General features: G+C 42.3%; 1 protein-coding gene across 2 annotated transcripts in view; it reads right to left on the bottom strand.

Annotated features, from left to right (window-relative positions):
- Nucleotides 1–17,792, bottom strand: part of pskh1 (protein serine kinase H1) — a 73,567-nt gene that overhangs the window by 40,516 nt on the left and 15,259 nt on the right. The window lies entirely within an intron of this gene.

The raw sequence follows: 17,792 nt of genomic DNA, 5'->3' as shown, positions 1-17,792 counted from the left end.
CATTGTTTTAATATAATTTATTTTGTAGACAGGGTTTGCAAAAGCAGGGGTAAGTAGTGAGGTCGAGGAACAAAGGGATTTCAGAATACAAACACACGAATCACTAAAGTTCCACCACAGCTTAGCATGGCCATTAATAAAAGCAAACCAAGCACTAGGCTTTATTACTAGAGGGATAGATTTGAAAAGTTGGGAAGTTATGCTAAAACTGTATCAAACCTTAGTTAATCCACACTTGGAGTACGATGTGCACTTCTGGTCACCATATTGTAAAAGGGATATGGAGGTACTATAGAGGGTGCAAAGATGATTTACAAGGGTGAAACCAGAAATGCATGGGTATGTATATCAGAAAAGGATGAACAGGCTGGGTCTCTTTTCTCTTGAAAAAAGGCAGCTGAGGGACAACTTAATAGAGGTCTTTAAAATTATGAAAAATTTTGATAGAGCAGATACAGAGAGAATGTTTCCACTTGTGGGGAAGAGCCTAACTGGAGGCCATCAATATAAGACAGATACCAAGAAATGCAAAAGGGAATTCAGAGAAATTTCTTTACCCAAAGAGTGGTGAGAATGTGGAACTCGCTGCCACAGGGAGTGGTTGAAGCAAATAGTGTAGATGCATTTAAGGGTAAGCTAGACAAGCAGAAAAGGGAATAGAGGATTACGATGATAGATTTAGATGTGGAAAGATGGAAGGATGGAGTGGAGCATATACGCCGGCGTGAACTGGTTGAGCCGAGTGGCCCATTTCTGTGCTGTATATCCCATGCAAAATAGTAGAATGAATAATCAAGCTGAAACATGACAGAATGCTGATAAAAATAGCACAAGAAAGTTTTACATGCAACATTTATACCAAGAAAGCACTTAGCCCTAATTGCCTTGAGGGTGTGCCCAAGCGGGATATATTCCCAAGTTACCATGAGCAACAGCATGGGCTATAGACAGGTTTTCAACATACAGTTCTATAACAACATATCAGGAAGCAATCAGTAACTCAGCATGTACCTACCCAGCTGAATCCACGGGAAAATGAATTTATAACAAAGAAGGTTAAACGGCTAAAAAACATAACACTAGATATGCACACAGTCATCTTGTCCAGGTACTCAATGGTCACTTAGATGCACTGGTTCATAGCATTTCAGTCATACAGCCATAGTACTGTGATTAGATTTAACTTCAGCACAGAGTCAATTCCACCGCCTCACAACACACCAAAGTTCACTATGCCTAGAGTAACTTTTTAAATAATTCTAGATCAATGATTTCAGATTTGCAATGACAAATGACACAGAGCAAGCTGTTTCTTAATCATAATGCTCAGTATATTGACACCCATAGGGAAACCCCTGAAATAACATTTTTTTTCTCCCCAAGACAAAGAAATAGGTTCTTCATAATTCAAGCTAATAAAACCCTCCAAACTACTTTTACAACACTGTAGCAACCTGGTTCACAGCTCCATTTATTTAATTGGCAAACTGTAGGACAAAGCTACAGAATTACACAAGGTAGTTTAAAAAAAACTTGCAGTGCACTATCAATCTTTGATATTTATGAACAATGACCTGCTGTACTTCAAATGTGTTTCCAATATTTGGTAAACGTTATTGTTCCTGACATGCGCACTCAGTGGAACATAACATTTCCAGTTGGAAAAGAGTTTGTTACTGAGGTTACCACAGAAGGCAGTGTTGCAGACATGGCATATTGCTTTAGATTTCTTCAATGACTTCATTGCCAGGCTCCTCAATGACTGCCCTGCACAGTGTTCCATTTACCCACTTCTCTTCATCCTGCTGAACCTATATTGACATCCTCTCTCCCAGTTATTCTTAAATTTTCACACTTGTATTCAAATAACACAAAAGCCTCACCTCTGCAGCTCCTGCATCATCCCTCCTTTCAGTCCTCCAAACTCTGTCCATTTGTGCATTTCTATCCCACTCTCCCCAACACACTCGGCCCTACCAATTTAATCATTTTGGACGGAAGAAAATGTCAAAATGCATGATGACCATTCTTTTATTGGCATTGTTGCATTGTTTGAGGGAGGTGCATCAGCTGTTTTATGTCCTGAATTTTCTCTTTTGTAGCCTGTTTATACTTTCTTCACAGCAAATTAAAACAGCAGTCAGAATGGGATTCAAACCCAGATTCACAGTGTGGGAGCCTAGCGATTATCTCTAGAGTGGACCAATGGTGGGACAACTTAAGATATTTAATTCTAGTTCAGTTAAGCTAAAAATCATACCATATATAATAATTTAATTGATTCCTTTACATAATATACCTGGCTCAGAACTCAAGATAATTTCAACAATTTCACTAAGTCTACTTTAAATTACTATAAATGCAACTTGCTTGTAGTGCCTTTAACATAGTAAAACATCCCAAGGCACTTCACGGGAGTGTGATCAAACAAAATTCTACACCAAGCCACTCTCAAAAGGAGGAGGTAGAGAGACAGAAGTTTAAGGAGAGAATTCCAGAGCTTAAGGTCCAGGCAGCTGAAAGCACAGCTGTCAATGGTGGAACAATTACAACTGAGGATGTGCAAGAGGCCAGAATTGACACAGTGCAGCGATCTGAGGGTTATAGGGTTGGAGGAGGAATGAGGCCATGCAGAGAGTGGAAAACAGGAATGAGAATTTTTAAATCGAGGCATTGCCAGATGGGGAGACAATCTAAGTCAGCGAGCACAGCGGTGACGGGTGAACAGGACTTGGTGCGATTTAGTATACACACAGTAAAGTTTTGGATGAACTCAAGCCTACAGAAACATTGGAAATATACAAAAAAGGGCCAGTACATCCAATACTACATGGTAGAAGAAAATAAATTATTTTGAAAGTTGACAGAAACATTGCATACACATACAGTTAAAAGGAAGCTCAAAAACATATTATAGCTGTCACTTTAAGTCAGTGACAGAACATAAACTTTTAATTTGTGCACAATGACTGATCTTACAGCTTTCCTTAAGTGTATAAGCAGCTTGGGGAAAGGGGTTACAGAAGGCAAATTCAGCTTAAAAATCTATTTTTTAATATTTACCCTAATATTCAACCAAACTGGTCCTCATTTAGTGCCAAGGCTAAAACTCAGGTTAGCCAGCTAACTGTACAAACAACATGGAGGTAGAGTGTCACTATGCAGATAATCCTATAAAGATCAAACACCTTTACAATTACTTCATGAGTTTATTCAATATGTAAGAAATGCTCAGCTTACTTTTTTAAAATCATTTTTTGACAGGGCTGGGAATGCAATAGGGACACTAAATGAACAATTCATAAAACAATTTAAAACTCATTTCTCAGACCAATCTTTACCAATTTTAAACCATATATTCCCCTACTCCTCAACGTGCAGCACCAAATGTGAATGCAAAGATCATATTGAATTATATTAAAGCACATTTAGATTGGAGCCCAAGATCAAAACAACTTGTATTAAGTGGGAATATAGGAACAGTTAGCCCCTTGAGCCTATTCCACCAATGAGGCCATAGCTGATCTGTGACCTAACTGCATATTCAAACTTGTCTTTGCCTCATATCCCTTAATACCTTTAGTTAATAAAAAAAACTATCAATCTCAGATTTAAAATTAACAATTGATCTAGCATCAATCGTCATTTGTGGGAGAATTCTAAACTTCTACTGCCCTTTGCCTGCAGAAGTGTTTCCAAACTTCACCCCTGAAAGGTCTGGCTCTAATTTTTAGACTATGCCCCCAGTCCTAGACTCCCCAACCAGCAGAAATATCGCTCTATCTACCCAATTTGTTCCCCTTAATATCTTGAAAACTTTGATCAAATCACCCCTAAACCTTCTAAATTCCAGGGAATCAGGGAATACAACCCTTGTGTAATCTCTCCTGGTATTTTAACCCTTGAAGCCCAGGTATCATTTTTGTAAATCTACATTGCACTCTCTCCAATGCCAATATACCTTTCCTAAGGTGTGGTGGTAAGTGCCTTTAACATAGCAAAATGTCCCAAGGCCTTAACAAGAGCGTTATCAATAAAAATGTTGTCATTGAGCCACAGGAGGAGATATCAGGACAGATGAATAAACATTTGGTCATAGCTTTTAAGAAGCATCGTAAAAGGAAGAGAAGTAGGGAGGCTGAGGTTTAGAGAGGGAATTCCAGAGCTTAGAGCCAAGGCAGCTGAAAACATAGCTGCAGTGGTGAAGCAATTAAAATCAGGGAAGTGCAAAATGCCAGATTTGGGGAGCACAGTGATCACGAAGGCTTCTGGAGCTGGAGGAGGCAAGAGAGATGGCGGCCGGGGGGGAGGGGGGGGTGGAGGCAGGGGAGGCCATGGAGGGATTTGAAAACAAGGATGAGAATTTTAAAATTCAGGCATTGTTGGACCTGGAGTCAGAGAAGATTAGCAAATACAGGGGTGACGGCTGAACGGGACTTGGTGCAAGTTAAGATATAGGCAGTAGAGTTTTGGGTGAAAGATGGGAGACTAGCCAGGAGAGCACTGGAATAGTCAAAGCAGATGAACTGAGACAGGGTCAGAGTTGGGCAACGTTATAGCGGTGGAAGTATGCAGTCTTGGTGATAGAGTGGATATGTGGTCGGAAGTACATCTCGGCGTCAAACACCACCAAGGTTATGAACGATTTGGCTCAGCTTCGTAGAGCTGCCACAGAGTGGGATGGAAACAGTGGTCAGAGAGTAGAGTTTGTGATGGGGACCAAAGACAATGATTTCGCTCTTCCTAATATTTAGTTGTAGAAAATTTCTGCTCATCCAATACTGGGTGCCTGACAAGCAGTGTGACAAATCAGAGACAGTGGAGGTGTCAAGAGAAGTGGTAGTGGGTCACAGCTGACTGTTGGCAGCATACATGAGGAACCAGATGTGTTTTTGAATGATGTTGCCAAGAAACAGCATGTAAATGAAAAAATAGAACGGAGCCAAGAATTGATTCTTGGGGAACTCCAGAGGTGAGAGAGCAGGAAGAAAGGCTATATCAGATGATTTTTTTCTGGCTACAATTCGATGGGTAAGCATGGAACCAGGCAAGGACAGTTCCACACAGCTGGATGACAGAGAAGATGCACTGTGTGGTCAACAGTGCCGAAGGCTGCAGAGAGGTCAAGAAGGGATCGTTTCCCACATTCACAGTTACATAGAATGGTATGTGACTTGAACGGCAGTTTCAGCACAGTGGAGGGATTCAAATCATGGAATTATGGGAAAGTTTGGCACAGATTTGGGAGGCGGCAACACATTCAAAGACTTGAGAGGAAAGGGAGACTGGAGATAGGGTAGCAGTTTGCAAGGACAGAGGGGTCAAAGGCAATATTCCCTTCTACGTGGCGCGGCCATGCAGCAACCTGAACATTCCCACACAGGCCACACACAAGTTACTGCTCATGTCCAGCCACGCAAAGAACTTAAATCACCCGCTCAAAAAAAGAGGGTACATTGGTCAATGGTGGGTTTTTGAGGAGGGGGGTAATGACGGCAGGCTTGAAAGGGAAGGGTCAGTACCTGGCAGGGAAGCGTTAACAACATCAATTAACATGAGGGCCAGGAAGGGAAGTTGTATGGTCACCAGTTTGGTGGAAATATGGTCGAGCGATCGGGGGCGGGTCTCATGGATAAGATGAGCTCGGAGAGAGCACGGCAGCAGATGGAATAAAATCTAGAGAAAGCTGCAAGTTCAGATCGAGGGCAGTGGCAATAGAGGAAGTTTGGTCTGATAGGTGAGGGAAAGGGAGAGAAGAGGTAGAGGTAGCTGAAAGCATGGTCTCTGTCTTTGTGACAAAAAGTCCATCAGCTCATCACACTTGTTATTCTTTTCAGTGGGGTTCTGCAGGGCTCAGTACTAAGTCACTTGCTTTCTGTGGCAAGTATCAATGACTTGAACTTGAATGTAGGGAGTATGATTAAGAAGTCTGTAGACGATACAAAAACTGGCCATGTGGTTGAAGAACAAAAAAGCAGGAAGATATCAATGGACTAGTCAAGTGGGCAGAACAATGGAAAATGGAGTTCAATCCAGATAAGTGTGAGGTAATGCATTTGGGGAAGGCTAATAAGGCAAGGGAATACACTAGAAATGGTAGGATATTGAGACGTGGAGAGGAACAGAGGGACTTTGGAGTGCATATTGTCATGGAACTGTTTTTTCCTCTGTTTAAAACAGTGTGCCTTTAAGACTTTGTTTAAAAACAAACAGTGTGCCAGCAGCTGCACCCGTTTCCTAGGTAACAGCAGGAGACACATGCTGTTTTGTATCAATTTAACTGTGTAAAGACTGGCTAAAACCAATGTTGAACCGGAGACCAGCGAAGCGTGGTTACTGAAAGGATCCCACTCTCTTAGCAGAGAAATCTACATTTATCTTCAAGCTGTGTATTGCCTAAGAAGAGGAAAAAACCCTGGAAAAAAACATTGTATTGTTGGAGGTAGTAAATTCCTTTTTACTTCCAAATTCTAAGAATTCTCTGCATCAGGAGTGATTCTTGTTTATCTTTTCTGTGTTTGTTGGAATTCTCAGTAAAGTTTCTACTGAAAAACTACCAATTTTAAAATCCAAACAGACCTGTTGCTATATGCCTTATTAAAAGAACTGTGTGATGCCTGCTGCAACTGAAGTGCTTTGAACGCCTATCCATTAAAGACTGTTCATCAAATTCGCCTGGAGACATTGAGTCGCATCTGATGATTCAACTCTGGGATACCTCACCAATCAGGAACGTAACTCACTAGGACTTACAACCCAGCTATTTATTTATTTATTCCTAAGAAACAGCTCTTTTATTAAAAAGACCACCATTTTTTAAAAAAACTGTTAATCTTTGGTTATTGAATGTGTGCGTGCACATGGGGGTTAAGAGAAATAAGAAGTTATAAAGTCTTTAGACACAGGTTCATCTCAATAGTGTTTAAGATATAGCTTATTAATAAATAGTTAATTTGTTATTGTTTAAAGATACCTGGTTTGGTCCGTTTTCTTCTGGGGGGTTACTAAAGTGTTTAGGTTGGCTAATTTCCAGTAGTTGGGAAAACGTTAATAATATGCTGCGACCTGTGGAGTATTGGGACTGAATTGACAGTCATAACAATATCCACAGATCCCTGAAGGTGGCTGGACAGGTCAATAAGGTGGTCAAGAAGGCATACGGGATACTTGCCTTTATTAACCAAATAGAATACAAGAGCTGGGAAGTGATGCTGGAACTGTATAAAACACTAGTTAGGCCACAGCTGGAGTACTGCATGTAGTTCTGGTCACAGCACTACGGGAAATATGTGACTGCATTTGAGCGGGTACAGAGAAGATTTGCAAAGATGTTGCCTGGACTGGAAAATTAAAATTATGAGGAAAGATTGGATTGACTAGGGTTGTTTTCTTTGGAACAGAGAAGGCTGAGGGAAGATCTAATTGAAGCATATAAAATTATAAGGGGGCTAGATAGAGTGGATAGGAAGGCCCTACTCCCCCTGGTTGAGGAGTCCATAACCAAGGGGCACAGATTTAGGGAGGTTTAGAGGGGATTTGAGATGACATTTTATTCCCCAAGAGGATGGTGGGGATCTGGAACTCACTGCCTGAAAGGGTGATAGAGACAGAAACATTCATAATATTTCAAAAGTACCTGGATATACACAAGAATATGGACCAAGAGCTGGAAAGCAGGAGTGGCCTGGATGGCTATTTGTCTGCTGATGCCAACACAATGGGTCAAATGGCCTCCTTCTGTGCTGTAAATTTCTATGATTTCTATTATTAATGTGCTGAGTATGCAATTTCACATTAACCCAATAGTGCAAACATGAATTTCAAAAAACATGCTCAATAGCTATCTTAATGTGTCCAATATAGCCAAAGAAACAGTATAATTAAAACAATGAGCTTTACTGTAGTACCAGCCAAGGTACTTTCAAAGGAAAAGGGTGGCGATGTTAGTCATATTCCTTGGCGAGAAATCAGTTTTTAATATTTCATTGCTGAATAGGAAAATTAAACCACAAATATACCTCTTCAGAAATAAAAAGTACAATTTTAATATTCCTACTCACCTGACTTACACCTAAATGGTGCTATTTCTTCTTCCCAACTCACTTAACTTGGATGCTAATTAATGCTTCGCTTCACTTCACAACCCAACCCCTGCACTGCAGCCCACAACACTTCCCAACAAAAATCAGGACAGGTCCCGCATGGCAGACTGGTCAGGAAAATAAAAGTCCATGGGGTACAGAGGAACGTGGCAAGTTGGATCCAAATTTGGCTCAGTGACAGGAAACAAAGGGCAGTGGCCGACGGATGTTTTTGTGAATGGAAAGCAATTTCCAGTGGCGTATGGGATACTTGCCTTTATTAGCCGAAGCATAGAATATAAGAGCAGCGAGGTTATGATGGAGCTGTATAAAACGCTAGTTAGGCCACAGCTGGCGTACTGTTTATAGTTCTGGTCGCCACACTATAGGATGTGATTGCACCGGAGAGCGTGCTGAGGAGATTCACCAGGATGTTGCCTGGGCTGGAGCATTTCAGCTATGGAGACAGACTGGTTAGGCTAGGGTTGTTTTCCTTAGAGCAGAGATAGCAGAGGGGTGACCTGATTGAGGTGTACAAAATTATGAGGGACATTGATAGGATAGATAGGAAGAAACTTTTTCCCTTAGCAGAGGGATCAATAAGGTACGGGGCAGGAGGTTTAGAGGGGATTTGAGGAAAGAAATTTTCACCCAGAAGGTGGTTGGAATCTGGAACACACTACCTAAAGGGGTGGTAGAGGTAGGAACCCTCACAACATTTGAGTATTTAGATGAACACTTGAAACGCCATAGCATACAAGGCTACGGGTTAAGTGTTGGAAAATGGGATTAGAATAGATAGGTGCTTGATGGCTAGCACAGACACGATGGGCCGAGGAGCCTGTTTCTGTGCTGTATAACTCTATGACAGGTAGATAGAGTGGGAAAGAAGGCAGAAGGAATGCTTTCCTTTATTGTCTGAGGTATAGAATACAAAAGCAGGGATATATTGCTGGAACTGTATAGAACATTGGTTAGGCCACAGCTGGAGTAGTGTACACAGTTCTGGTAACCACATTACAGGAAGGACATAATTGCTCTGGAGAGAGTGCAGAGGCGATTTACAAGAATTTTGCCAAGGCTTGAAGGTTGCAGCTGTGAGGAATGATGGGATTGGCTAGGGTTATGTTCCTTGGAACAGAGGAGGCTGATGGGAGACTTGATTGAGGTGCACAAAGTTACGAAAGGCCTCGATAGAGTAGACAGGAAGGACCCATTTCCCTAGCGGAGAGGTCAATTACCGGGGGCACAGATTTAAGGTGATTGGTAGAAGGCTTAGAGGGTATATGAGGAAAAACTTTTTTACCCAGAAGGTATTGGGTGTCTGGAATTCTCTGCCCGGACGTGTGGTAGATGCAGAAATGCTCAATGCATTTAAAAGGTACCTGGACACGCACCTGAAGTGCTATAACCTACAAGGCTACAGACAGGTGCTGGAAGGTGTGATTAGATTAGGCAGTTAGTGATTGGATGGTTAGTTTTTTCAGCCGGCACAGGCACAATGAGCTGAATGGCCGCTTCCTGTGCCGTAACTTTTCTATAGTTCTATGCACAGGGTAATGTATTTTCTATTTTGCTGAACATCTAGCAATTTTAAATGAAGTAACTTATACGCCCTAATTTTCAGTGCAAAACTTGGAATAAATGTTCAAAATGTCCAACACAGACAATATGCATTCATCAGCATAATCCTGAAACTCTCAGCATGACCAGATATCTTCCTTGGCCAGTTACACAATGATTTTCTTCAACAGAATGCCAGTTTAATTCTTGGCAAATTCTTGGTTCCCCTGAGTAACATTTCACTTGCTGCAAAATACTTTCCTCGGAGCCAGCCTCTTTAAAGAAGGAAATTAAAAAATTATATTTACTTGTATTACTCTGAGAATTTGTTGTGTTGACCAAACTGCCAATTTCAAAATTTCAGTACTAATCTTTAGCTTATAAACTCAGCCTGAACCTGTTTTCTGCCTATCGGTGCCCAAGATTTCAATAACACACATGCTTGCCAGGGTCCATTTAATGTGCATGTGAATAGCTTTGTTTACTGAAGTAAATTAGAGACTTGCTTTCACAGAGAACCAGCCCACTATTCCACAGCAACACCCCCCTCAGACAACTGTCAAAAGCATTGACAACCAAGGTGCACGCATCTCAATTTTACATAAATCAAATTCTAGATATAAAAAATCCACCAGTTTTCATTTTTCTTTATTCATAGGCCTTCTTTTTGAACCCCATGCTAAGCTCCATTTTCCAGGCACAAGGACAGGTAATCTGCTCCCAGTCCTCTACTAATGCTAACCCAGAGTGATTCATGCTTCAATCAGCCCTTCCTCCATACTGTCCTCAAAATCATGGCTGGAATCAGCAGTACAGTCCAAAAAATCAGTATCAAAATGGTCTGGTCAAAAAGTTCACTCATTGCTTGGTCATATCCTTATACAATCACTGGATATTGTACATTTTCCCCACGCTACAAGACTACTAAGAACTGGTTTTTGATGGAAAAGTCTGTGGCACGTGATTAAATAAAAGCAAGCTAAAACAGAAGTACTTATGCTTTAACTTTGCCCTGAAATATAAAACTTGAATCCACATATGGTGAGTGCAACTAGAGTAAAGGTAAAAAAATGAGTGCATGGGATTATAGATATCCTCTCACCTTGTCCATAGCTAGCAGCTGCCCAACCTTCCAGTCAAAGCCTCTGATACTACCAATTTGCAGTAAAGGTTAGCTTAATAACCATTTTACATAATTCAGATTTACCCCAACCCAAAATCCAAAAAGTGTTACGACCAGGTGAGAAAGAGGGTTCCCTTTCAGCCTTCACTTGATCTTACTGTAACAGGGTTTTATTTTTAAACACTGTTTTTTGCTCCCCCTTGGTGAATCCTTGTTCACCACTTTCCAATTATAAGGCAAAGAAATGAGCACAAACAGGCTTTCTTAGGTTTAAAAGGTGGTGAAATTTATAAAAACTTAAACTCTAATTCGGTTGGCGCTTACGGATACACGGTGCGCCGACGCTAGCATGCAGATGTGATACACACATGCAAACAGAGACAGAAAAGAGAAGAAATAAGGTGGAAAAGTTTGAGGCAATATTTGAAGAGTTTTTGTATCGGGTCTTCGAGCTCACTGTATAGTCCTTGATTGTAGGTAGTTCTTGCTTTTTGTTGGGGCCCAGTATTCTTCTTAAACCTTGTTCACTGTAGGAGACTTTTCTGTCTTGTGGTTTATGTGCCTTCAGTCAGTTTTTGGAGTGCCGTGAGAAAGAGATGGGTGCAGATAGGAGGAGAGGAGGTCTTTTCAATCCAGGAGCCAAGAGCTGTCTGTTAGTTCAAACACTGTCTCTACCAGCAGGGTGGTCACGTGACCAACTGGTTTGACCAGGTCTGTTCTGTGTATTGGAAGCAGGGGATAGCTCATTTGTTCCAACACGGTCTGCTAATATGCAAAAATATCTTTCCGGCCAGGGACCTGGCAATTCCTTGTAACAGGCCTTCTCTTCTTTCCAGCAACAATTTAAACTTTAATGTTTATATGGCAAAATTAATGTGCCTCATTCTTGGCAGGTAGGGGCCTGCATGACAAAAGTCTTTGTAACATTAGATTTTTAGATTAGATTAGTTTAGATTAGAGATACAGCACTGAAACAGGCCCTTCGGCCCATCGAGTCTGTGCCGACCATCAACCACCCATTTATACTAATCCTACACTAATCCCATATTCCTACCAAACATCCCCACCTGTCCCTATATTTTCCTACCACCTACCTATACTAGTGACAATTTACAATGGCCAATTTACCTACCAACCTGCAAGTCTTTTGGCTTGTGGGAGGAAACCCACGCAGACACAGGGAGAACTTGCAAACTCCACACAGGCAGTACCCAGAATCGAACCCGGGTCCCTGGAGCTGTGAGGCTGCGGTGCTAACCACTGCGCCACTGTGCCGCCCTAACATTTAACAATTTTTTCTGCAATCATTTTTCTCCATCCATATGTTATGAACCAGTGGAAAGTAAAAAAAGTAATCTGTTCTCATGCCTTTGCTTACCAAAACATGAAGTGGAGTGATCAAGAACTGGCCCAGTGGGACAGGGGTACAAATCGGTTCTCCAACACTCCATGCTGCAATAATCAATGATTGTGGAGATTTACACAATGTAAGAATAAAGGATGATTGAATATATTTCTATCAGGATTTTGGCTGAGGAGAAAATAAAAAACAGGCACACATAATAGCACATTGATTCACACATGATGAAACTTCTTCAGTTATTTTCTGAGGGCCAAAGAGCTGAAAATTCTATACACCATGTTTAGCTGCTTCTATTATGTCACAAAAATACAGAAAAAGCCCAAGATGGAAAACCATAGTTGGCTGAAAATGTAGTTTATTATTTATAGTTAACATAGAAACCCCAATGATCTGCACTTCAATATTTACAAAATGAAAAACATGCAATTCTTTTTCTTTCTTTTGGGCCTCCTTATCTCGAGAGACAATGGATACGCGCCTGGAGGTGGTCAGTGGTTTGTGAAGCAGCGCCTGGAGTGGCTATAAAGGCCAATTCTGGAGTGACAGGCTCTTCCACAGTATATTATACACTTAAAGGCCTAATCCTGTAGCCATCATAACAATGCATTTTAATGATTGGCTTGCCAACCAGCACAATCACCTATGTCCCATTTGGGACACACAACATTGCATTTTGGTGGTTAGCCCCATCAAGACTCACTACTCCACTAAAAGCAATGAGCAGTAAAAGATCCCAGGATTTCAAGCTAACAGCTGACCCATGATTAGAAAAACCAGCTAGTTACATGTTTTGCTATTATTTTTTTATATTAAATACAAGTAGTATTTTATGGTCAAATACTTAAGAGATCATTCCAGGACCTTATGAAAGATTTCTTTAAACTATTGTAATATGTGTGAGACACTATTGTTCAGTGACATGAACTATGCATCAACTTTAGTATTTAAACTGTTGACCATGACAGATCATCCTAAATTTAGTACTGAACCCAACAATCTTGGCATTCTTGACAAAACAATGTGCACAGATGGGGGATGCCATGCTGACAACAATGATTAGAATACCACATTCTATTAAGGCATGTAAATAGATCTGAACAGCTTGTTTCTTTGTCGGGAAACCTGCAAGATTGAATAGGGGGTAACAGAAGACTAAGTAGTTCAGTTGATCATGATTGTGAGACACAGTTTGAATTTTAAATTCCTTCAGCTTGTCAAAGAAAGGGAAGATTGAAGAAAGCAAAGGGTTAGGCAGCTGTGAGGTCTCAAGTTACAGTAAGACAGAATGTGATGAAGAAGTTCCGAAGAAGGGTCACTGACCCGAAACGTTAACTCTGCTTCTCTTTTCACAGATGCTGCCAGACCTGCTGAGTGGTTCCAGCATTTCTTGTTTTTATTTCAGATTTCCAGCATCCACAGTATTTTGCTTTTATATTAGAATGTGGTGAATTTCTGTCTGTGTACATACAGTAAAATATAACTGTCGATTGGTGAAAAGATAGTGCTGGATGTAGAAAATGAACCATGTTTACATGTGACGTTGCCAAGAAACAGCATGTAGATTACTAAAAGTTATGAGTGGAACAAGGGCACTCCCACTGAGATAGACAATGGAGAACAGGTATCAATAGTGATGTGGTCGAACATAGAGAAGGCTGCAGGGAGGTTGAGGAGGGATAATGTACCACAACACAGAGAATGCCATTGGTGATATTGGGTGCTTCCATGCTGTGTTGAGGGGCTGATGGTGGATTTGGTGGATTCAAAGAAAGCTGTAGGAAAGATCATAAGAAATAGGGGCAGGAGTAGGCCATTCAGCCACTTGAGCCTGCACCACCATTCAATAAAATCACGGATGATCTGATTGTGGCCTTATCTCCACTTTCCTGCCTGTCCTATATAACCCTTGACTCCCTTGATGATCAAAAATCTGTCTAACTCAGCCTTGCATATATTCAATGACCCAGCCTCCACTGCTCCCTGGGGAAGAGAATTCCAAACAGTCACAACCCACTGAGAGAAGAAATTAACTCATCTCCGTCTTAAATGGGCGACCCTTTATTTTGAAACTGTGCCCCCTAGTTCTAGATGTCAAGACCCCTCAAGAGTTTTATGTTTCAATAAGATCACCTCAATCTTCTAAACTCCAATGAATATAGGACTAACCTGTTCAACTTTTCCTCATAAGACAACCCCTTCATCCCAGGAATCAGCTGCGTGAACCTTCTCTGAACTGCTTCCAATGCAATTATATCCTTCCTTAAGAAAGGAGATCAAACTCCTCAAACACAGTACTCCAGATGCAGTCTCACTAAGGCCCTCAACAGCTGTAGCAATACTTCACCACTTTTATACTCTATCCCTCTTGCAATAAAGGCCAAATTCCATTTGCCTTCCCAATCATTTGCTGTACCTGCATGCTAGCTTTTTGCGATCGATGTACAAGGAGAGTGTTTTTCGGGAGAGCGTTGCCCTGGAAGTCCTCAACCGGACCCACTGAAGTCTCATGGCACCAGGTCAAACATGGGCAAGGAAACCTTATCAGTGCTTCTCCATATTGAGCACCAGTTGGAATACGCACTGAGGGTGGCAAGGGCACAGAATGTATTCTGGGTGGGGGACTTCAATGTCCATCATCAAGAGTGGCTCGGTAGCATCACTACTGACCAAGCTGGCCGAGTCCTAAACGACATATATGCTAGACTGGGTCTGCGGCAGGTGGTGAGGGAACCAAGAGAGAAAAACCTACTTGACCTCGTCCTCACCAATCTACATCTTTCAATGACAGTACTGGTAGGAGTAACCACCTCACAGTCCTTGTGGAGACAAAGTCCTGTCTTCACATCGAGGATACCCACCATCGTGTTGTGTACCCTACATCTGTGCTAAATGGGATAGATTTCAAATAGATCTAGCAACTCAAAACTGGGCATCCATGAGGTGCCGTGGGCCATCAGCAGCAGCAGATTTGTACTTAACCACAATGTGTAACCTCATGGCCCGGCATATCCCCCATTCTACCATTACCATCAAGCCGGGGGACCAACCCTGGTTCAATGAAGAGTGCAGGAGGGCATGGCAGAAGCAGCACCATGCATACCTAAAAATGAGGCGTCAGCCTGGTGAAGCTACAACACAGGACTACTTGCATGACAAACAGCCAAAGCAACATGCAATAGACAAAGCTAAGCAATCCCACAACCAACGGATCAGTTCTAAGCTCTGCAGTTCTGCCACTTCCAGTCGTGTCTGATGGTGCACAATTAAATAACTGGAGGAGGAGTCTCCACAAATATCTCCACCCTCAACGATGGGGGAGCCCAGCACATCAGCGCAAAAGGCAAGGCTGAAGCATTTGCATTCATCTTCAGCCAGAAGTGCCGAGTGGATGATCCAACTCTGCCTCCTCCTGAGGTCCCCAGTATCACAGATGCCAATCTTCATCCAGTCCGATTCAATCCACGTGTTATCAAAAAACGACTGAACGAACTGGATACAGCAAAGGCTATGGGCCCTGAAGACTTGTGCTCCAGAACTAGCTGCGCCCCGAGCCCCTGTTCCAGTACAACTACAATATTGGCATCTACCCAGTAATGTGGAAAATCGCCCAGCTTTGTCCTGCCCACAAAAAGAACAAATTCAACCCAGCCAATTACTGCTCTTTCAGTCTACTCTCGATCATCAACAGTGCTATCAAGCAGTAATCGCTCAGCAATGATATGCTTACTGAAGCTCAGATTAGGTTCCACCAGGGTCACTCAGCTCCTGACCTCATTACAGCCTTGGTCCAAACATGGACAAAAGAGATAACCTCCACAGGCAAGATGAGAGTGACTGCCCGTGATATCAAGGCAGCATTTGACCGAGTATGGCATCAAGGAGCCCTAGCAAAACTAGAGTCAATGGGAATCAAGGGGAAAACTCCCCACTGGTTGGAGTCATACCTAGCACAAAAAAGGAAGATGGTTGTGGTTATTGGAGGTCAATCATCTCAGCTCCAGGACATCACTGCAGGATTTCCTCAGGGTAGTGCCATAGGCCAAACCATCTGCAACTGCTTCATCAATGATCTTCCCTCAATCATAAGGTCAGAAGGGAATGTTCACCGATGATTGCACAATATTAAGCACCATTCACGACTTCTCAGATACTAAAGCAGTCCATGTCCATATGCAGCAAGACTTGGACAACATCCAAGTTTGGGCTGATAAGTAGCAAGTAACATTCGTGCTACACAAGTGGCAGGCAATGACCTTCACAAACAAGAAAGAAAGAATCTAACCATCTCCCCTTAATATTCAATGGAATTACCATCGCTGAGTCCCCCACTATCAACATCCTGGGGGTCACCATTGACGAGCCACATAAATGCTGTGGCTACAAGAACAGGTCAGAGGCTGGGAATTCTGCAGCGAGTAACTCACCTCCTGACTCCCCAGTGCCTGTCCACCATTTACAAGGCACAAGTCAGGAGTGTGATGGAATACTCTCCACATGTCTGGACGGATGCAGCTCCAACACTCAAGAAACTCGACACCAGCCAGGACAAAGCAGCCCGCTTGATTGGCAACCCAGCCATCACCTTCAACATTCATTCCCTTCACCACTGACGCACAGCGGCAGCAGTGTGTACCATCTACTAGATGCACTGCAGCAACTCACCAAGGCTCCTTCCAAACCCACAACCTCTACCACCTAGAAGGACAGGGCAGCAGATGCATGGGAATACCACCACCTATAAGTTTCCCTCCAAGCTACACACCATCCTGACTTGGAACTATATTGCTGTTCCTTCACTGTCGCTGGGTCAAGATCCTGGAACTTCCTTCCCAGCAGCACTGTGGGTGTACCTACACCCCAAGACTGCAGCGGTTCAAGAAGGCAGCTCACCACCACCTTCTCAAGGGCAATTAGGGATGGGCAATAAATGCTGGCTTAGCCAGCAACGCCCACATCCCATGAACAAATTTTAAAAAATTCTGCAGTCTCTCTCCATTTAAATAATTTGCTGCTTTTCTATTCCTCCTGCTAAAGTGGACGGTCACATTTTGCCACATTATACTCCATCTGTCACATTTCTTCCCACTCACTTAACCTATCTATATCCCTTTGCAGATTCTCTGTTTCCTCTTCACAACTTGCTTTCCTGCCTATCTTTGTGGCATCAGCAAATTTAGCTACCGTACACTCGGTCCCTACATCCAAGTCATTGAGACAGATTAGTAGTTGAAGCCCCAGCACTGATCCCTGTGGCAAGCCATTAGTTACAGCTTGCCAACCCAAAAACGACCCATTTATCCTGACTCTCTACTTCCTGTTAGCTAACCAATCCTCTACTCATGCTAGGCTACTTCCAACGCCATGAGCTCTTATCTTCTGTAGTAACCTTTTTGAGGCACCTTACCGAATGCCTTTTGGAAATCCAAAAATACACTACATCTACTGGTTCCCCTTTATCGACCCTGCTTGTTACATCCTCAAAAAACTCTCAAATTAGTCAAACACTGTTTCCCTTTCACAAAACCATGCTGACTCTGCCTGATTGTAATACGATTTTCTAAAGGTCTTGCTGTTATCTCCTTAATAATGGATTCCAGCATTTTCCTTATGACAGATATTAGGCTAACTGGCCTATAGTTTCCTGCTTTCTGTCTCCCTCCTT

This window comes from Heterodontus francisci, chromosome 17, assembly GCF_036365525.1.
Source record: "Heterodontus francisci isolate sHetFra1 chromosome 17, sHetFra1.hap1, whole genome shotgun sequence".
NCBI classification, from domain to species: domain Eukaryota; kingdom Metazoa; phylum Chordata; class Chondrichthyes; order Heterodontiformes; family Heterodontidae; genus Heterodontus; species Heterodontus francisci.
This window is presented reverse-complemented; position numbering and strand designations above follow the sequence as displayed.